Source organism: Anolis carolinensis, chromosome 4 (genome assembly GCF_035594765.1).
Source record: "Anolis carolinensis isolate JA03-04 chromosome 4, rAnoCar3.1.pri, whole genome shotgun sequence".
Classification (NCBI taxonomy): Eukaryota; Metazoa; Chordata; class Lepidosauria; order Squamata; family Dactyloidae; genus Anolis; species Anolis carolinensis.
Window position 1 is genome coordinate 75921530 of NC_085844.1, and position 22918 is coordinate 75944447.

The window sequence follows — 22918 nt, forward strand, 5'->3', positions numbered from 1 at the left end:
AGCAGGAAGAAAGAGAATTAAATAATAAGATATAAGCATTTCAGGAACAGAAGTCAAAACTAAAAGGCATCAAACAGTGGAACAAGTTGGAAACCCCAAATTTATCTATGCTGCTCAATAAGAGTTGCTTTATACCACATTAATCAAAATGGCTCCATACTTGGAATCCCAAGACTGGTAATTTTGGATGTATCTACTATAAGAATAATGAAATTTGACAGTCACTTTAACTGCCGTGACTTAATGCTACAGAATCCTGGGAATTGTAGTTTGGTGAGGCACCAGAGAAGACTATAGTCCTTGAAAATCTACAGGCCACATGATTCCATAGCAATTAGCCTTGGTATTTAAAGTGGTGTCAAACTGCATTAAATCTACAGTGTAGACGCACCCTTTGTGAGGAACTCAGAATTCCCTGAGAGAGAATTTTACATATCTACATAATGCAGAATCAAAAGGTTCTTGCAGAACCTTAAGGATTGATAAAATGAAGTTGGTAGTATATACTAGCAACTTAGTTATTTCAGGTAATCCCTAAAATGCTACACGATCTCTTTGCTTATTGATTCCTGGCTAATATAGATATCTCTTTGAATTCCACGTAATGCAAAAATAAACTGTTTTTGTTTTCATTACACTGTAATTTATTATCTCAAACATATGCCCCAGCTTTCATTTGAGAAACTGGCACAACATAAATAGTATGTAACAAGATGCAATGGAAGGCCTAGTCACAAAAGTAACCAACTTGCCAATGATCTCTGCATTAGTCATCTTTCCAGCCTGGCTCTCTATCAGTGTTTATAACAGTAAGAGTTTTGAGAATAAATTCCAGCACGAGCAAGGCATATGACAATGGCAAAGAAGATTTTGTCCTTTAGATATTGTTGGAAGGCAATTCCTATCATCCCTTGCCATCTTAGCCAATGGGGAAAACCATAGGAAGGGCAATAGCTGAAGGGTCGCACATTCCCCAACATTGGTCTGTGAGCTAGCCTTATCATCCCATATTAGACCAGAGCATTAGAATCATAACAATTCAACAATGATATGTGTCAAAAAGAATTATCTGTCTGGATAATAGGACAATCTGAAGATAGTTGTGAAAGAAACATGAGTGGGCAGCCACACTTTCATTTTAAACAGAAACCAGTTTTATGCTAATACAACTATAATGGATTTCCAAATAACCCTGGAAACTTGGGGGAAATAGCTGAAAATTCAGGTCCCAGGCCACTGACAATACTGGCTTGAGGCACAGGAATCTGTATCCAGCCATCTGACTTGGGCCCCCTTCTACAACTGAATAAAATCCCACATTATCTGCTTTGAACTGGAATATGTGGCTGTGTGGACTCAGATAACTCAGTTCAAAGCAGATATTGTGGGATTTTCTGCCTTGATATTCTGGGTTATATGGCTGTGTGGAAGGGCCCTTGACTTCAGGTTGGAAAAGCCTCTATTATATCGCTGTTCTCACAGCTCAATTATAACAGTGTGTTTCCACTAACAGCCATGGCTCTATCCTGTGGAATCTTGGGATTGGTAGCTTGGTGATGGATATGATATTGTCTGCTAGAAAATTGTAGTTCACCCCACACCCACACCCAAGTATAATTCCCAGAATACTCTAAGTCTACATCATGGAATTAAATTTATTTAATCCTCAATAACTCTGTTTTCCATTAACCTTGTTATATAGCTCACCAAACTACAAACCCCAGGATTCCATAAAATGGATCAAAGGCAATTAGAGTGCTATCAAAACACTATAATAGTTCAGTGTAGCTACAATTTGTCTATCTCACAGACCTACATGTCTCAGAATTCCCAGTGAGTTGAAATGATGGCTAACCGCTGTTAAATAGATATGACCCAAAACAAAGGATTAAGGAAAATCATATTTTAGATAAGAACGGATTGTTGAAAAATAAGTACATTTAAAGTAACATGGTATTTTGAGAAAGCAGAGATAAACAAGGGATGTAGAAAAAAGTGGTTGAAGAAAAGTTACAAAAAAGTTTAGATCAGACAAGAGTGTTAAACGAAATTAAGAGTAAAAGAAATAACTTGGAACATAAAGCAAAATATCAAAACTTCTAAAAGTTACATGGAAAGTGAGAAATACTGGAGCTCTGTGATGAACAATGAAACACACTTCTCAGAAGTATACCATAAAGTTGCCGTGAGTTAAAGTTCTTTTGAAAACGCCCATCTTACTAATGGTTCATTTTGCCACAATTAAAGGATCCTTACACAATGATTCAATTCCAGGTAGGCTTTTCTTTTCATAAAGGTACAGAGTTATCTGGTGATACCTCTCTTAGGTTTATCCTTCTTCCACCAACTCACAAATCAATAAAGAACCAATATTCACCTGCATCTTACCTGCCATAATGCCTATCTTCCCTTCAGTTTGATCATTTCACCATGGCATTTTTCAAACAATCCGCCTCCCCATAAACTCTGGTTCCAATCTATATCCGGAGAAGCCCCATCTCAGGGATAGATAGATCCCCCTCCCCTGCTAACCGCCCACCAAACTCTTATATAAGCAGATTCAAACTACCAGAATTGCAAATATGAACAAAATCACCAACGAAAGTATTGAATTTTAACGACTCTTAGTATTTCTACCTTCCAAGAACCTCCTAAAGTACCTCCCCACTTCAAACTTCCAGTTGGTCACAAAGGAACAAGAGAGAAATATATACACATATCTATGTATGTATGAATAACTCACCTTGCTTTTTTTCCCCTCAGAGTGAAAAATAAAAACACGAACCCTTTGGAAAGTTTTGTGGGGTCTTTGAGGAAGTTAAGAAAGCCTGAGGGGAAGAAAAACTCCTGGAAGACCAGATAGCCCAAAAGAGGAGATGGAGAGTTCATCCGAGTTTCCTCTTTTGTTCAAGTTCCCAGAGCAAACAAAGAACCAGCAAGCGGCAGCAGGTTTCTCCTTCTCACCCCTTTCCCCTCCCACCTCTCTCCCCTCGAATCCCCCTCCTCCTCACCAGCTCAGGTCTAACTTCAGCCTTCCCTGATCCCCCTCCCAACCTTTTGCTTGGGAATGGATCCCTCCGATCCCAGCAACTTTGGGGTGGAAGGGGGGGATCTTTCCTAGACTTTCCTTATCCCAGCCTCTAGTTCAAAACTTCCCTCTAACTGTGCCTCCCAGAAAAACAATTTTAATGGAGGCGGGAGGGGGCAAGGCAGCGAATCTCTCCCATCATTATTTCCGGTAGATGCACCTCTTTGTTTGGATCCCCTTGACAAGTCACCGAGGGCAATTCCCTTGGTAGTCCGATTCGCTTAGGTTTGATTTCCTTTTTTTTGTCCCCGCCAAGCTTCTCCCTTAGGACAAGTTATTGATCTCACGAAAATGAGTGGAAGGGATCTATTCCATACCCACAGTCCGACTGGGCGGGTGAAGAAGGGAGGGGGGGGCGGAGTGAGACTGGGAAAGAACATTTTGGTTACAAGGCTTCCCTCTCCCCGCTTTCACTTTTGGAAAGGCATCCAGCCGAGAACAAAGGCGTCGGTCCCCCTCAGCTGCACGCGTCGCTTTGCTTTGCCCAGCTTCTGACATTTCTCTACCTGTTGCACGCAGAGAAGGAGAGAGCGCACCCATCCCATCATAACCAACCCTCCTGCATTTTCACCTGTCCTCCTGGCTGGGTGGCCATCTGAGCCCTGAGCGAACGGATCTGAGAAATGAAGGCACAGGGTGGGACAAGTCAGCATTTTCACCCATCGCCCCAGTTTTTATTTCCAGACTATCTCAACAGGACATCAAAGTGCCAAGCAAAACTTTTCTGGCCTGGCTAGTACTTTGAAAGGAGACATCCGGCAAATCGTAGGGCTATAGTAAAATAGGTGCCTTCAAATTGAGCTAAAAGGCTCCCCTTTACTTTTCTAAGGAAAGTAGGTTGTTTTCAATTCGCCTCCCCATAGACAAAATGGGTGCATCTGCACTGCAAATTTAATGCTGTGTCTGACCCCACTTTTAACCACCATGGCTCTATGCTATGGAATCTTAAGAGTTATAGTTTTACAATGTCTTTAGCCTTCTCTGCCAAAAAGTGGCGGTGCCTCAAAAAAACTACAACTTCTTGGATCCCATAGCATTGAGTCATGACAGTAGTGTCAAACTGCACTCATTCTATAGATGTACCCTCAGCTCCCAACCCATCTCCCAAGCAGGTTGCCTCAACAGGACCTCAGATATCCCTCTGATCTGTGAAGGAAAGCCAGATCTTGGTTGCTGTGAGTTTTCTGGGCTGTATGGCCATGTTCCAGAAGCATTGTTTCCTATCAAGTTTCACCTGCATCTATGGTAGGCATCTGCAGAGGTTGTGAGGTCTGTTGGAAACTAGACAAGTGGGGTTTATATATCTGTGGAAGGTCCAGGGTGGGAGAAAGAACTCTTGTCTGTTGGAGGCAAGTGTAAATGTTACAACTGACCACCTTGATTAGCACTGAGTAGCCTTGCATCTTCAAGGTCTGGCTGCTTACTGCCTAAGAGAATCCTTTGTTGGGAGCCAGACCTTGAAACTGCAAGGCTATTCAATGCTAATCAAGGTGGCCAACTGCAACATTCACACTTCCTTCCAATAGACAAGAGTTCTTTCTCCCACCCTGAACATTACGCAGATATATAAACCCAACTTTCCTAGTTTTCAACGAACCTTACAACCTCAGAGGATGCCTGCCATAGATGCATGTGAAATGTCAGGACAGAATGCTTCTGGAACATGACCATACAGCCCTGAAAAATCACAGCAATCTAGTGATTCCGGCCATGAAAGCCTTCGACAACACAAAGCCGGATCTGTCCCATAGACTATATTTCGAAAGAAGGCAAAGGCCAGCCTAGGTGAGTCCATGAAATCCATGGGCTCACTTTGAGCTTCCACTTGAAGGCAATAACTTTACTAAATAAGGTAGGTCATTTCATTCGCCTCCTCACAGACCACACACATATATACACCCTAAATAGTAAACTTTATTTCAGAGGAAGGCAATAGCCAACCTTTTCTGAATATCCCTGGCAAAATCTATTAAATCCATGGGGTCAATTTTTGCCCCCAATTGAAGGCATTACAAACTATAATTAAGAAAAGGTGTGAGACAACAGGAAGTGAGAAATATCTACCCCTCAGAGGGGAAATTCACTCCTGGAGGTTATCATGGGGAAAGGGGGTCTCAACTGAAGCTTTCTCACCAATCCTTGTTTTTTACAGCAAGCCACATTTTTCAAAATCAATATCACAGGGGCAGAAAGTGAGGTGAATCTTCTGAACTGGGACACAGACAGCCAAACAAACACCACAGGGGTGTTAACCCTTCCCTCTGCTATCCAAATTTAAAGAATATATCTTTTGGCTGGAGTTATATTTTAAAAATGTACCTGTTCTGCCTTAAAGCCAGGAAGCAGCCAGGCTTTGAAGCTGTAAGGTCATTCAATGCTAATCAAGGTGGCCAACTGCACTATTCACACTTGCCTCAAACAAGCAAGAGTTCTTTCTCCCACCCTGGACATTCCACAGATATATAAATTCAACTAGGCTAGTTTCCAATAGACCTCTGAGGATGCCTGCCATAGATGTGGGTGAAACATCAGGACAGAATGCTTCTGCAACATGGCCATGCAGACCAGAAAACTCGCAGCAACCCAATGATTCTGGCCATGAAAGCCTTTAACAAAACACATTACAAAATCAACTTAAGAACAGAGCTACAAAACCTATCTTGTTCATAACTTGGGGACTGCCTGTACTTCAAAGTAAGGCAACAAACCACCTCATGAATCTTCCTAGCCTAACCATGCTGGCCAAATGCTTTAACTCTCCATTTGAAAGCACTAACTTTACTTTTCATCCCCATCTACACTGCTATACAGTGTAGTTTCATAATGCAGTTTAATTGCATTGAACTGCATCATATGCAGTGTTGACTCATATAATACAGATCAATGCAGTTAAACTAGATAATCAAACTGTGTGACATGGTAATGTAAGCCCCTTCCACACAGCTGTAAAAAAATCCACATTGAACTGGTTTATATGGCAGTGTGGACTCAGATAATCCAGTTCAAAGTAGATATTGTGGATTATCTGCCTTGATATTCTGGATTATATGGCTGCGTGGAAGGGCCCGTAGGTGGGGCCTTCCAAAGTGGGTGGTTTTCATTCCCCTCCCCACATGCAACAGTTCTCTCAGCCCCTTCTACACTGCCATATAATTCAGATTAGTAAAGGTAAAGGTTTCCCCTGACATTAAATCTAGTCATGTCCTACGCTGTGGGTTGGTGCTCATCTCCATTTCTAAGACGAAGAGCTGAAGCTGTCCCTAGACACCTCCTGGCCGGCATGACTGCATGGAGCACTGTTACTTTCCGGCCCAAGCAGTAGCTATTGATCTACTCACATTTGCATGTTTTTGAATTGCTAGGTTGGCAGAAGCTGGGGCTAATAGCGGGAATTCACACCACTCCCTGGATTCAAACTTCCAACCTTTCAGTTAGCAAGTTCAGCAGTGCAGCGGTTTAACCCGCTCCGCCACAGAGGGCTCCGTATAATACAGATTATCAAAGCATATAATCCACATTGCTTTGAACAGGATTATATGAGTCCACACTGCCATATAATCCAGTTCAAAGCAGATAATACGGATTTTATATGGCACTGTAGGAGGGGCCACAGGCTCCAAACCCCATTGTTTTACAAAACACCTTAATTTCCTTTTGTTTTGTTTGAAGGCACTAACTTTACTGAGTCAAGTACAGTAGAGTCTCACTTATCCAAGCCTCGCTTATCCAACGTTCTGGATTATCCAAAGCATTTTTGTAGTCAATGTTTTCAATTCATTGTGATATTTTGGTACTAAATTCGTAAATACAGTAGAGTCTCACTTATCCAAGCTAAACAGGCCAGCAGAAGCTTGGATAAGCGAATATCTTGGATAATAAGGAGGGATTAAGGAAAAGCCTATTAAACATCAAATTAGGTTATGATTTTACAAATTAAGCACCAAAACATCATGTTATACAACAAATTTGACAGAAAAAGTAGTTCAATACGCAGTAATGTTATGTTGTAATTACTGTATTTATGACTTTAGCATCAAAATATCATGATATATTGAAAACATTGACTACAAAATGGCTTGGATTATCCAGAAGCTTGGATAAGCGAGGCTTGGATAAGTGAGACTCTGCTGTACAGTAATTACTACATAGCATTACTAGGTATTGAATTACTTTTTCTGTCAAATTTGTTGTATAACATGATGTTTTGGTGCTTAATTTGTAAAATCATAACCTAATTTAATTGGAGGAGGGCGAATGTGGAGCAGATTGGAGGAGGGCGAATGTGGTCCCTATCTTCAAGAAGGGAAAAAAGAACGACCCAAACAATTACCGTCCGGTCAGCCTCACATCAATACCAGGCAAGATTCTGGAAAAGATCATTAAGGAAGTGGTCTGCAAACACTTAGAAACAAATGCGGTCATTGCTAATAGTCAACACGGATTTACCAAAAACAAGTCATGCCAGACTAATCTGATCTCTTTTTTCGATAGAGTTACGAGTTGGGTCGATACAGGGAATGCCGTGGATGTAGCATATCTAGATTTCAGTAAGGCCTTCGACAAAGTCCCCCACGACCTTCTGGCAAACAAACTAGTAAAATGTGGGCTAGACAAAACTACGGTTAGGTGGATCTGTAATTGGCTAAGTGAACGAACCCAAAGGGTGCTCACCAATGCGTCGTCTTCATCATGGAAAGAAGTGACAAGTGGAGTGCCGCAGGGCTCCGTCCTGGGCCCAGTTCTGTTCAACATCTTTATTAACGACTTAGACGAAGGGTTAGAAGGCACGATCATCAAGTTTGCAGATGACACCAAACTCGGAGGGATAGCTAACACTCCAGAAGACAGGAGCAGAATTCAAAACGATCTTGACAGACTAGAGAGATGGGCCGAAACTAACAAAATGAAGTTCAACAGGGACAAATGCAAGATACTTCACTTCGGCAGAAAAAATGGAAATCAAAGATACAGAATGGGGGACGCCTGGCTTGACAGCAGTGTGTGCGAAAAAGATCTTGGAGTCCTCGTGGACAACAAGTTAAACATGAGCCTACAATGTGATGCGGCAGCTAAAAAAGCCAATGGGATTTTGGCCTGCATCAATAGGGGAATAACGTCTAGATCCAGGGAAGTCATGCTCCCCCTCTATTCTGCCTTGGTCAGACCACACCTGGAATACTGTGTCCAGTTTTGGGCACCGCAGATGAAGGGAGATGCTGACAAGCTGGAAAGCGTCCAGAGGAGGGCGACTAAAATGTGAGGGCTGTTCGGCAGTGGAACTCTCTCCCCCGGGCCGTGGTGGAGGCTCCTTCTTTGGAGGCTTTTAAGCAGAGGCTGGATGGCCATCTGTCGGGGGTGCTTTGAATGCGATTTCCTGCTTCTTAGCGGGGGGTTGGACTAGATGGCCCTTGAGGTCTCTTCCAACTCTACTATTCTATGATTCTATGATTCTATGATTCTAATGTTTAATAGGTTTTTCCTTAATCCCTCCTTATTATCCAACATATTCGCTTATCCAACATTCTGCCGGCCCGTTTATGTTGGATAAGTAAGACTCTACTGTAAGTCTTTTTTATCCCCCTCCTCACAGGGAGCCACTCTCTCATCCCTCAGCCCCTCTCCCAAATATTCTAGTATCATTTTAAAAAAAATTGTATTATGCTATCATGGCGAGGAAAGGCTCTTTCTCTCTCTCTCTCTCTCTCTCTCTCCCCCCCCCCCCCATCCAAAGAAAGTAGCTCTTGGCCACGCGCCACAAGAAAGGAGTGGAGAGGAAAAGCGAGAAAAGCGCGCCAACTTTTCCCGCTAGAAAAAGCCCCGCCGCTCCGAGGGAGAGAAGGAGAAAGGCGGGAGGCGGGAAGCTGAAGTGGGCCAAGAAACAAAAGGACAAACGCAACTCACCTTCCGCGGCAGAGAGGAGGAGCAACAGCCCTCCCCCCCCCCCCGGCTCCCCCTTTGCCAAACTGCTGGATGGAGGAGGGGAGGAGACAATACAACTGCTGTCCACCCGCCCGTCGACTTGAAGTTAAATGCCTCCCTCCCCCTCCACGCAAAAGCACACATTTCACAACAGCGCGCCTTCCTTGCCTCCCTCCCCACCAAACAACGCCTCGGAAGTTTCCCGTTTGGGCAATTTGGCCCCCAAGTTTCTCCATTCACCCGCACACAGCCCTATAACCCAGAATATCAAGGCAGGAAATCCCACAATAACAGCTTTGAACTGGGTTATCTCATAATGTGGGATTTTGTTCAGCTGTGTGGAAGGGACCAAAGAAAAGAGGCATTTGCGCGCCCGACGGTGGCTGCTCCTTGCGTTTGAGGAGAGGGCATTTTTCCCAGACCACCTTGGCGGTTGCATACAGAGTACTTTGACAACTGAACGGCTGGCCATGGGTTGTGAGGAGGCGTCGGGTGTAAAGATGATGGGATAAAAAATATTTATTTATTATCACATCATTTCTACCCCGCCCTTCTCACCCATCAGGAGACTCAGGGCGGCTTACAATATAAGCATATGCATCAAAAAACAGTTTACATCACATTTAAAACCATTAAATTAAAATTAAGAACTTGCATTTAAAAACATACATAATTATACATAGAAATATACATTCATGGCGCTTATTGTGTCCACGTGGGGTCTATCAGTGAGTCATATATAATAATAATAATAATAATAATAATAATAATACCTGCAAAAGTATTGGAAAATGAGCACGCAAAGATACTGTGGGACTTCCGAATCCAGACTGACAAAGTTCTGGAACACAACACACCAGACATCACAGTTGTGGAAAAGAACAAGGTTTGGATCATTGATGTTGCCATCCCAAGTGACAGTCGCATAGATGAAAAACAACAGGAAAAACTCAGCCGCTATCAGGACCTCAAGATTGAACTTCAAAGACTCTGGCAGAAACCAGTGCAGGTGGTCCCGGTGGTGATGGGCACACTGGGTGCCGTGCCAAAAGATCTCAGCCGGCATTTGGAAACAATAGACATTGACAAAATCACCATCTGCCAACTGCAAAAGGCCACCCTACTGGGATCTGCACGCATCATCCGAAAATACATCACACAGTCCTAGACACTTGGGAAGTGTTCGACTTGTGGTTTTGTGAAACAAAATCCAGCATAACTATCTTGTTTGCTGTGTCATACAACGTCGTTGTGTCAATAATAATAATAATAATAATAATAATAATAATAATAATAATAAAAAACTTTATACCCCGCCACCATCTCCCCATGGGGACTCGGGGCGGCTCACAATGTTACAAAAGTAACAGCGCAAATACATTAACAATATACACAGTTTAAAACACAAGAAGATGATAAAACAGAAGTTAAAACAAAGGTTTACACAACAGTAATAATATCAAACAACCACCAATGCAATTCAGTCAACTTCAAAGTGGGGGGGACTATAGCAGCAATATAAGATAAAATCATTAGTTTAAAATGGATCCTCCGGTGGCCTAAGGGATAAAAAGCCCTGTGACTTGAAAGTTGGGTTGCTGACCTGAAGGCTGCCAGGTTCGAATCCCACCCGGGGAGAGCGCGGATGAGCTCCCTCTATCAGCTCCAGCTCCATGCAGGGACATGAGAGAAGCCTCCCATTAGGATGGTAAAACATCAAAACATCTGGTCGTCCCCTGGGCAACGTCCTTGCAGACGGCCAATTCTCTCACTCCAGAAGCAACTCCGGTTGCTCCTGACACACACAAAAAAAATTAGATTAAAATACCCCGATGAAAGGAACCTAATAACATTCAGAATAGCATTATAATGATGCTGGTCATATATTTATTGTCTCTCATTTCAACAGCTACTCTTGCTCGAATGCCTGGTCCCATAACCACATTTTAGTTCTTTTCCGGAAGGATAGGAGGGAGGGAGCCCAAGTCAATGGCCCTGAAGCTGAGGGTAAAAATGGCCAAGTTGATGGAATTTTTTTTATTGTGTCAGAAGCGACTTGAGTTGCTTCTGACACAATAAAAAATAAAATAAAAATAAATACATAAAATAAAATTAATAATAATAATAAATAAAAACTGCAAGTTGTTTCTGGTGTGAGAGAATTGGCTGTCTAACAGAGATGTTGCCCAGGGGACGCGCGGATGTGTTACCATCCTGCTGGGAGGCTTCTCTCATATCTCTGCAAGCTAGAGTTGACAGATGGGAGATCATCCCTTCGTGCTGACCTTCAGGTCAGCAACCAAACCTTCAAGTCAGCAGTTCAGCTGGCACAAGGATTTAACCAATTGCACCACCTCCTAGTTTATGGGATAAAAATGACCAAGTGAATGGCCTCACAGCTGAAGGTAAAAATTGCCATGCTCATGAGGTAAAAATGCCCAAGTCAATGGTCCTGAAGCTGAGGGTAAAATGGCCATGTTCATGAGGTAAAAATGCCCAAGTCAATGGTCCCTGGTGGCTCAGTGTGTTAAAGCGCTGAGCTGCTGAATTTGTGGTTTAAATCCCAGGAGCGGAATGAGTGCCCGCTGTTAGCCCCAGCTCCTGCCAACCTAGCAGTTCAAAAACATGCAAATGTGAGTAGATCAATAGGTACCGCTCTGGCGGGAAGGTAATAGCGCTCCATGTAGTCATGCCGGCCACATGACCTTGGAGGTGTCTACAGACAATGCCGGTTCTTTGGCTTAGAAATTGAGATGAGCACCAATCCCCAGAGTTGGTCACGACTGGACTTAACACCAGGGGAAACCTTTACCTTTACCAATGGTCCCAAAGCTGAGGGTTATAATGACCATGTTCATGAGGTAAAAATGCCCAAGTCGATGGCCCTGAAGCTAAGAGTAAAAAATTGCCATGTTGATGAAGAAAAAGATGGCCAAGTCAATAACAGCAAAGCTGAGGAGAAAAATTGCCGAACTGAAGGGATAAAAATGCTCAGGTCCATGGCCCCAAAGCTGAGAAGTTTGAAGAGCCATGAATCACAGCCTCCAGCCCTTCACATCAGAAGAGAGTCAGGGTTCAGGAAAGAATTCAGGCCCCATCTACACTGGCTTCGGAGCCTTCTAGTCTCCACTGGGAAACCAGAACAAACGCTTCCTCACAATTGAACCCCTGCAAAGTTAACTGTAAATTGAAGGCACCCACTCATCCTATTCCAGTTTCTTTTTCCAGCAATAATAGTCTTTTAAGGGGAAAGCAGTCAAGCATTTCACTTCCCCAAATCTGTTGAACCCTTTGGGTTTACCTGTGGAAATCTCAAAAGCCCACAATGATTTTCATTCATTTTTCAATCATTCAGAACTTGAAAAGCCAAGTTCAGGACTCACCTAACATTAGCCAGAGTGAGATGGACAGAGCTATGTCTGCCATCTGCTACCTGTTCTGTGTCTTTAAAGTTAGCTTCCCTAGCTGCAGTTGAATCCCAGATGATGCTAATGTTGAAATTAGATTAAAAGGATAGTCCACTGTTTTCTGTACATGGAACTGGAGCAATGGAGCATGCTGATATGGAACAAGGAACATTCTTGTTCCATATCAGCATGGACATCTGGAGGTTTTGGACTGCAACCCCCAACATCTCTCTCTACTAGTAATGCTTGGCTAAGCTTGATTAAAGTAGCAGTCCAGGATCTAGACTAGGACAAGGATGAGAACCTCACTTCTCTCCAAATGTTGCTGGACTTCAACCCACAACATTCTTTAAAATTGGAACCTGCAGACTAACAATACCCAGAGGGCTGCATGACTGTCTGATCAAAAAACCACAATTGCTCTTGGATACTCAAATGTCTGTAACCATCCTTTTGTCCAGTGCCTACAAGTTCCTAAAACCTAACACTCCTTTCCTATGAAATAAAATAGAAGCAGAGGCAAAAAAAAAGTAATGTTCTGCTTGAACTTGGATACACACTTGCCTCCGTTCTCTTTGCAAGAAGCATCCATGCTGAGATAAAGGATCTCAGCCTAATTTAGAAGGATCTTCTGTTAGCTAGTTAAATTCTTCACAATATTCTTAATATTTCCCTTACAACTCTGCTATGAAACGACCTATTGCTCAGGTTTCATGCAAGGTGTAGAGAACAGAAGGCAGTAAGTTGCTTAAGGTCACAAGTGAAAGTGCAGCTAAATAAAGATTTCAATTTGGGTCTTACAAGCCAGTCCTGAAACCAAAATATTTCAAAGAAACAGACTCAAAAGAACCCAGAGACTAGTTAATCCAGTCACCAATGAAATACAGGATGACATTGGTATCTCTTAATTCAGTCATAACATTCTGGGTCTTAAATCCTGTTGTTAGTATTAACTAGAGCCAATCCACTGAATCAACAGAACTTTCTTAATTGTTGACTTATCATGTTCATACTCTTAATTAGAACTAACAATTGGTTTTGGGGCCTGGATTACTATATAGGTGGTTTCCCCTGACGTTAAGTCCAATCATGTCCAACTCTGGGGGTTGGTGCTCATCTCCATTTCTAAGACGAAGAGCTGGCGTTGTCCGTAGACATCTCCAAGGTCATGTGGCTGGCATGACTGCATGGAATGCAGTTACCTTCCTGCCGGAGCGGTACCTATTGATCTACTCACATTTGCATGTTTTTGAACTGCTAGGTTGGCAGAAGCTGGAGCAGGTGCTCACTCCACTCCCCGGATTTGAACCTGGGACCTTTCGGTCTGCAAGTTCAGCAGCTCAGCACTTTAACACACTGAGCCACCGGAGGCTCCGGATTACTATATACTACAATTTTTAAAAAAACAGCTGCATTTGGAAAGAGTCCTACAAAATATTGATTGACTGGTTTATATTTTTGAAAATATTTATACCCACCTTATATCAAAGATCTCAGAGCATGGTTTAAAAAAGCAATTAAATCACCATATTTAGGTAAAGTAATGGGGCCTAAAGGCATTGATGAACAGCCAAGTCTTTGCTTGGAACCAAAGTGGTATGATTTTTGGTGCCAGTAGATCTCCTGGGAAGATTTTCTACAATTGGGTGCCACCCCTGAGAAGGCTTGTGCAATTTCCCAACACAATGTATTGGTCTCACTGGCGCAAAACAGACAAGGGCCACCAAGAAGACCTTAATCCTTGGGCAAGCATATATGAAAATAAGTGTTCCCTCAAGAATTGAGGTCCCATACAATTAACTGTCATCACAAGAATCTTGAATTCAGACCAAATATGTATTAGCAGCCAATGCAATTCTTTTAATTTTAACATGATTTGCTTTTTATATGGTACTCCAGTCGGCAATAGAGCTGTTGCATATTGCAACTTCCAAGTCTGCTTCAAGGGTAGCTCCATGTTGAGCACAGTAGTCTAACAGGGACGTTACCAGTACAGGAACTAATGTGACTACGTTAAGTCTGTCCAGGAAAGACCACAGTTGACTCAGTTCTTGGACATGAGAATCAAACAGCTACTGGTTGTTCAAGTAAAGGCATGATAACTTCTCACAATAAAGGTATATTATATTATATCATTACAGTATGTTTTAACAAACCATGGAGTCAGAAACATCTATAGAATGAGCTTTCCTATTTTTTTTACTAGGGAACATAATATGTGTTTTGTTTTACAGGTTTAAATCGATTTGTTTCTTGTTGCTGCTGCTTTGAGATTGATTATCAAGAGTATCTATCTAACTGTTACTGTGCAGTCAAACTGTTCATTACCTTAGTTACATTGTAAGTTTTCATTTGTTCTGACTTAAAGCACGGGTGCTCCCTTTTGATATCTGTTAGAAGTTTTTGTTGTTTTATATTCCACCTTTGCACCAATAGAGGATCCAAAACAGTTTATAATACAAATTTTAAAACTGTTCAAACATAATACAAAGTTAAAACAATTAAATAAACAGTTGTATTTAAAATATATTACAACAGATTAAAAAGCAGTTAAAAAAGCACACCCCAGTTAAAAGATCTTATTCAATGGCCAGTCAGCAATCAAAGGCTAAGTGGAGGGGATCCTGGTAGGTCAAGAGTTGATAAATAATTTGCTAAACATATCAATAAAATATATATTGCCTGCTGGTAAAAAGAAAGCAGAGAGAGAGAGCCAACTGAACCTCTCAAGTGAAGAAACTTCATAGTTCCATAGACTGGGAGCAACCACGAAGGCTTTCTCTCCTGTGTCCTTACCAAACCTGTATGTGATAGTAGTGGTACTTCATTTTATAATTAAATTACATTTCAACCATTCTTAGAAAATATTACATGTGTGTGAGAGAGACAGAGAAGACATTATACACATGCGGGAAGAGAAATGTTTTTCTCCAAAATTCAAACATCTACTCAAACATAAGAATGTGCCACATGTTTTTGAAGATTACAAAATAGCTAGAATCCTCTTGGCCACTGGTCACAATTAAAAGTTTCAAATATAGAAAACATAGCAAAAATTTGACAATAATACCTGACCTCAAACCTGAAGTATACTTATTGGCCTTTTTTTTTTTTACTTAGACCAGTGGTTCAACTCCCAGAAATCCTAACAGCTGGTAAATTGGCTGGGATTTCTGGGAGTTGTAGGCCAAAACACCTGGAGACAAACAGGTTGAGAACCACTGACTTAGACAAACAGACAATAAATGAAATTGGTAATTGGTTCAGCACATGATGACAGTCACAACAATAATTTATGTCAAATACTGGAAATTATCCAAGATCCTATAGGAAGACAAATGCATAAGCAAATTAGTAGAGCTTGCAGGTATGGATAAATATAAAGTGAGATGTTTTTTTTTTTGCCAAACTGGAAGTCAACACTTTAAGGTGGAAGATATATGTATGTAGGTAGATGTAGATGTGGACAGTGAACAGGTTCATATTCAAGTTGGTCATGTTGTCCGTCTACACTCTGTCCAAAATGTAGTACTGTTCTGGACTTTTGACAAAACTCTGGAGCATTCCCTAGCTTTACATACCTGCATTAAGGGTCAGAAATCCCTGGATGTCATTTTATACATCCTTGTTTAACTTCTGGTCCAATACAGAGTATAGGGCCAGTGTTGAAAAGCCTCAAGTAAAGTCTTTTGACAACTTTTCCAAGCATACAAAGCAAGGTTACTCCCTGCAAAGGTGTGTGAACCCACCTACCATACATCTTTTCTATCATGTTCATTTTTAATTTCTTTCTTGGATTTATGTTTTATGTTTCTCCTAGAATAAGATTCAAGGAAGCTAGAATGGAATTCAAGGCAGCTTCTTCATCTAACCCAGCATCCACTTGGTGAATATGGTGACCATTTCTGGCAATTATGATGTCCACTGCTAATATCCAAGCAGACAGATTCAGTAACAACAAGGTATATAATCGCATGATTATAAGAACTGATTGGCAACCTGAACAAATTCTGTCTGTAGGTCAAACACAAGCAGGCAGAGGCTATGGCCCAATCATGGTTCCATGGTCCGTACTTTACAATCTTGCTGCAGCAGCTATGTATATGTGCTGCATGATACAAGACCTCTAAAACTACTCTGTTTTATTAATCCTGCATGTTATGCATGTTAAAACAATTAAATAATTTGATACAAAATCATCTCCAGAACGGTCCCTCACTGTAATTGGTTACTCTATGTCATCGTAAATATAGGAGTCATTGCACTGTATTCCATTTATTATTTTATGTTTTTTAGTATCTTCATCCAGTTTACTGAATTTGAATTATCAGTGTAATAGAGATTAATGGAAAACAACAAATACAGGTGCATTTGTAACAAAGTGGTCAATACATATATGAAAGAAGGCTAATAAAGAATGTCATTTATTCGCATTTCAACAAAGCTGACCTTTCCAAAATGATAGATACTTAGGAGGTGGACATTTCTCTTGTCTCTTCCAATCCACAAAAATAATAAAAGGGCGCTAGGAAGAGTCAGATGAATTTTGCTCAACTAGTTTCTTCATCAAACAAATTCCATGTATGTCAGCAGTCACATCACCATTCAGTGTGCTGGTCTTTCAGTTTAGCACAGTTTCCTGCCAATCTAACACCATTAATGTGGTATTCAGGCTTTTATGTAAAACATCTTCATGCTGACCATCAAACATGTTTTACCAATCTCAAGAAAGTTCCATTTATTTGCTTCTATGATGATGATGTAAAGGTCAAGGTTTTCCCCTGACATTAAGTCTAGTCGTGTCCGACTGGGGGTTGGTGCTCATCTCCATTTCTAAGCCGAAGAGCCAGCATTGTCTGTAGACACCTTCAAGGACATGTGGCCAGCATAACTGCATGGAGAGCCGTTACCTTCCCGCCGGAGCAGTACCTATTGATCTACTCACATTTGCATGTTTTTGAACTGCTAGGTTGGCAGAAGCTGGATATAACAGTGGGAGCTCACTCCGCTCCCCGGATTTGAACCACCGACCTTTCAGTCATCAAGGCCAGCAGCTCAGCGGTTTAATCTGCTGCCCCATTGAGGGCTCCTGTTGATGATGATAATATTTATTTATATTCTGCATTTCGCTCCATAGTGATTCAAGGCAACTAACAATCACACACTCTAATAAGAATTTAAAACAAAACAAATACAAAAATAAAAAATTAAATATTAATGCATACACATTTAAAATACAATTAAAATACAATACAATTAAAGTTACATTAAAAAGTCACTATTCTCCCAAAATTCCAGCCACAACCTCCCCGGCAGGGTATTCCTTATCCTTCCTGAAATTCCTAGTGGAAAAGAAATGCAAAAAACAAGTAGGGATGGTGCCATCCTGGTCTCTCTTTGGAGGAAGTTCCAGTTAGAAATTTACTAATGTGCTTGAGCAAGTGGTAGGACAGAGAGAAGGCCCTCCCACAGAATGTATTTCTATTAGAATCTATTTCTAATAGATTCGTAAAGAGAGATGTGGTCCTCCAAATAGCTTGGACCTAATCCATCGAAATATATGCAGGTTGAAGAAATTCAGGGCCGGCCAAAGATAATTTAAAATATTAAGCGGGGGGGGGGGGAAAGCGCCCCCCCCCGCCGGTGCCGCGGGAGGCGTGGCCATGTGCCGCGGGAGGCACATGGCCATGCCTCCCGCGCCCTGGCCCCGCCTCCTGCGCTGCTCGCCCTGACCCCGCCTCTCACGCAGCGTGGGAGGCGGGGTCAGGACGAGTAGCGCGGGAGGCGGGGCCAGGATTGGCCCCACTTCCCGCGCTACTCACCCTCGCCCGTCTGGCCTTTTCCAGCTGGCCAGACTGCAGCGGAGGTCCCTCCAGGGGCCAGCCAGGCCACAAGGCTTGCCCGGCCGGCTGCTGGCTGGGCAAGGCCAGCCAGGCCACAAGGCCAGCCAGGCCAGGGCGCACTGGGCGGGAGGCGGGACACCGTCAGGGTGGTGCCCCGCCTCCCGCCTAGCGTGCCCTGGCCCCGCCTCCCACGCAGCATGGGAGGCGGGGCCAGGGCACGCTGGGTGGGAGGCGGGGCACCACCCTGACGGTGCCCCGCCTCCCGCCCAGTGCTCCCTGGCCTGGCTGGCCTTGCCCAGCCGGCAGCGGCCATGTGGAGCTCGCTCATCGCTGAACAGGCCTTCCTGTTCACTGGCGAGCGTGCCCATGGTCCCCGCTGGGGCGGGGGAAGCCTGACGGCACCCCCCGGGGACCTGCGCCTGAGGCAGCCGCCTCACGTGGCCTCTATGGTGGGGCCGGCCCTGAAGAAATTGCACAGATTTCTCTGCCATTTGGGAGTAAGGAAGAGCCAAGAATTCCAAAGCTGGTGTGACCTAGCCTATCTCCACATCATCTCCAAAATTAAAGGGGATCCTCCCCAACACAGGTTTGGCCGGCACATATGCCTTGTCTTTCACTGCACTGGATCCAATCACATATCATAACCACGAATGCCTGATAAGTTGGAATTAATATTTGATAAATGTGTCCCACTATTCTCCCAGAGCCTAGAAAACCACTCAGTCTCCATGGAAAGAGGAATGGTAGCACATTCTCAAAATATATTATCCAATTAATCCAGCTACAGAGGTATCTTCTGGTGAATCAGAGGACAACTATAGATAATAACTACATGTATGTACACCATTTTATCAATTTCATTAACTTTACCTATCCTGACTCCATTCTATGGAATCCTGGGATTTGTAGTTTGGTTAGAAAGTTAGAATTTTCTACCATATAGCTGTAGTGCTGTAGTTCAAGGGAATGTATTAGAAAATGCTCATTCACCAGGCTACAAATTCCAAGATTGTATTGGATGGAGCCAAGTCTATTATAATAATAACAATGTGCTATAGTTGAGTTGTGCTGATGGACCAAAATGAGTATGCCAGCATAAGACCAATCTCATTGGGCCAGGGCTCTTTCTTTTGCCTAGAAATGTCACAGCATTGTATCCATGTAGTTCAGTTTTATTCCAAGTAAAACAAAAACCGAAGCTTGCAATTCAATGTTGGTCTCATTAGTGGGGTTGTGATCCTTAGTATACTTTGAAAGCAAAAGCCCTTTTTTGCAAAGTAAATTAATTTAGGGTCAGGGCATCTAAATACAGTGCATGTTCAAAGTTTAATCCTTTAAAACTTTGAAGCATTCAACATGATACATTGATTTGGGGTACTTTGTTGTCAAGCATTTGTTTTTAAACGTTCTAATTAGCTAATTATATACTATTATACTCAAGAGTGGATAGGAACATACTGGGCAATAATGGCTAGTACTTTATAAAACCTGCTTATACGCAAAGGCTCTGTACTTCTCCATTCTCACTTTGCCCTTCCTTTCTCCCCTGCCCTTCCTTACCACATGCAGTTCACTCTCAATCAATATAATTCTAATCTAATTCTTTGTCATTTCAAAATTAGTTTGATAACATCTACCCTCAAATATAATAGCTTAATTTTAAAATAAATGTTTCTAAATGGGAATAATTACACTCAAGCTAGACGACTGTCATACATAGCGTGATAAAATAGAAACAAGAAAGTCCAATGCCACTTAACAAGTTATGTTTGGCATAAGCTTTCATGGATTGCAGCCCACTTCATCAGGTGTAACAGTACATGAAAGCTTATGCCAAGTAAAACTCTCTTAGATGCCACAAGACACTTTGTTGTGTTTTGCTACACACTAATACAGGAAATTAAATGTAAAGTTAACTAAGCAGAAAATAGCAACAGAGTTCCTGAACAAAAATATCTGTGTGGCAGGCTTTCTGACAAAGATTGAAATGTAAAACTAGAGTTTATTTTCCAGAGAAAGAGAGGCTGAGACAGAGTAGGCAATACTGAACTTGATGGTGCAAACTATGAATTAGTGTAAACAAAGGCAAGACAAGGTTTATTTTATCAGAATTACTCTCCACCAGTACTTCTATCTTGTGAATACATGTTTGTAATCTGAAGACCACAATACAAGACAATGGGAATACATCAGTAGTCCAGAAATGGTCACTTCTATTTTAGATTATTCTCTGCTTAACATGTTGTCAAAAACGACAAACTGTGATTAATCTTAACTATTAGCTTAAAGCAAATTTCAAATACATTTGGCCCCCACAGGTTCTGTATCCATGGAGTCAACCAACCACTGCTCATGATGATTCTACTAGTCAATTTGCATCAGCAAAGATTAACATAGGGATTATCATTGTTTATGGCAACTCCAGCTTTGGTAGGCCTTCATTATGCACCTTCAATTGTACTCTTAACATATGGTGAGTCTAATATAGAGTTTTCTTGGCAACATGTATTCAGAGAAGTTTGCCATTGCCTTCCTCTTAGGCCAATCAAGTGTGATTTGCCCAAGATCATCCAGAAGATTTCCATAACTGAACAAGGATTTAAGCTCTGGTCTTCCAGGGTGATAGCCTAACATTCAAATGAAGTATATTTATTTATTTACATCATTTCTACCCCACCCTTCTCACCCATAGGGACTCAGGGCGGCTTACAACAGTTGGCAATTCCATTGCCCCAAAAACACATTCAATAAACAACGGCAGTTCAATAAAACAATAACAATACCAAAATCAATTAAAAGTTGTATTATCTCTATTAAAACATGAATTATAAAAAATATTAAAATGCGTGAGTAATTAGATTCATCCGGGGAGCCACTGCCGAGAAGGCCGTCCCTCGTTCCCACCAGCCGAGCCTGCGAGACAGGTGGGACCGAGAGCAGGGCCTCTCCAGATGATCTCAACAACCTAGTTGGTTCATAGGAGGAGATACATTCGGACAAGTAGTTTGGGCCAGAACCGTTTAGGGCTTTATAGGTCAAAACCAGCACTTTGAATTGGGCGAAATGGTGAAAGCCTAAGGCTTTGATGGTGAAAGCCTTAGTCTGAAACCACTACACCTCCCATGCATTGCATGTTTGCTTGAAAAATATGTTCCATTTAATGTACTGGAATTTCCTACAGGATTGATATGCAGATATTTACCTTTTGGAATAGCACACTTCAGTCAGAAACTCTGGAAATATGCAAAGCGCAGTAAGGAAGCCAAATAAAATTCAGAGTTCTCAAACTGTCCATTCAAGTTTTAACAGGAAAGATGTATCAACATAACATGAGTCAACAAAGGAAAACATTTTTATTAATTAGCAACATGTTGTTTTGTTTTGCTCTTGATCACAACAGAGCATTACTGAAGCATCAGATTCAAAAACATGTTATAGCTAATCCATACTTCTTGGTTCTTTCTTTTGATGGGTGGGGAAGATGTACAATTTTTTAGGTTGATATTAACAGAAAGTTTATATGTCCCCCTCAATGGATTGTCACCTTGACGTGGTGAGGGGGCTTGCATGTCCCAATGAACCTGAGGGCACAACCACTGGAGTCATGCACTCCCAGGAGTGGCTACAGGGGAGGATCCAGACCAAGAATAATCCGAAGACCCGAAGACCTCTATGGCGGAGCAGGTGGAGGATAACATGGTACATGTTACAACAGCAGTGAAGGCGGAAGAAGGCTGCAACAGACTGAGAAGCCACTCTCATTGTGTTAATCACACCACTGCCGAGACCTCACTCTGTGAAGACTGTGTGTTGACCGGCCATGCACCAACCTCCACACATTAAAAAAAATCACGCACAGGCGTCTTCCAAGAAAAGGAGGACCATCATCCTCGAACTACGAGGGATCGCCTAAGTAAGTAAGTAAGTATGTCCTTTTTACCCATGCCCTTTTTAGAAATCGAGTAATAGAGGAATGACTCCTTTGAACACAACTGTCATTCCTCTCCCCTTTTCTCATATTTCCTCTTTCTCTCATCTCTGTCACACTCTTTGGCTATACAAAATCAATTTTATTTTTCCTTACAAGAGTGATCACTGAAAATGAAAAGCACTCTTACTGGTTTGGATGGCACTATATCCTCAGGTTTTATTTAATCCTTTAAAATCAGAAGTAGTCATCATGTGGTCCTCTCCTAGACTACAAATGCCAGCAATCCTCAGTTAATTAGGATATGGATTGAGGTAGTTTGTGTTTTTTTATTACTTCTGTGTTAATTTTATTATTTATTTGATTGATTGAAATCCGGCTTTTCACCTAATACAAGACCCCAGAGACTCTTATCTTTCAGTCTCACACTGCAATCATCATGTCAGTTAGCCACATCATTTATAGCTGACTCTCCATAGCTACAGATTCTGTACCCATAAATTCAACCATCCATGGCTTTAATTTTTTTAAAAAATTCCAAAATTTCAAAAACTTTAATTTTGCAATTTTATATAAGGCACACTATTTTGCTATTATTCTTATACAATAGGACTTGAGCATCCACAAATTTTAATATCCACAGTGAGCCCTGAAACTGAACCACAGCACAAATCAAGGACCCATTGTAATTGGAAATAATTGAATATAATTTTAAAACTAAGTCTGTTTGCTG

At 41.8% G+C, this 22918-nt stretch overlaps 1 long non-coding RNA gene across 2 annotated transcripts in view; it reads right to left on the reverse strand.

The window, feature by feature from the left end:
• The window catches only part of LOC103278564 (RNA-directed DNA polymerase from mobile element jockey), a 406813-nt gene extending 397518 nt beyond the window's left edge, over positions 1-9295 (reverse strand). The window contains exon 1 of one of the 2 annotated variants that reach the window (XR_010006105.1): positions 8990-9269. This is a non-coding gene — a long non-coding RNA (RNA-directed DNA polymerase from mobile element jockey). Of the gene's footprint in view, positions 1-8989 lie in introns of both variants that reach the window. The other variant, XR_010006102.1, reaches the window with a different exon arrangement.
• Between the last annotated feature and the right edge of the window lie 13623 nt (positions 9296-22918).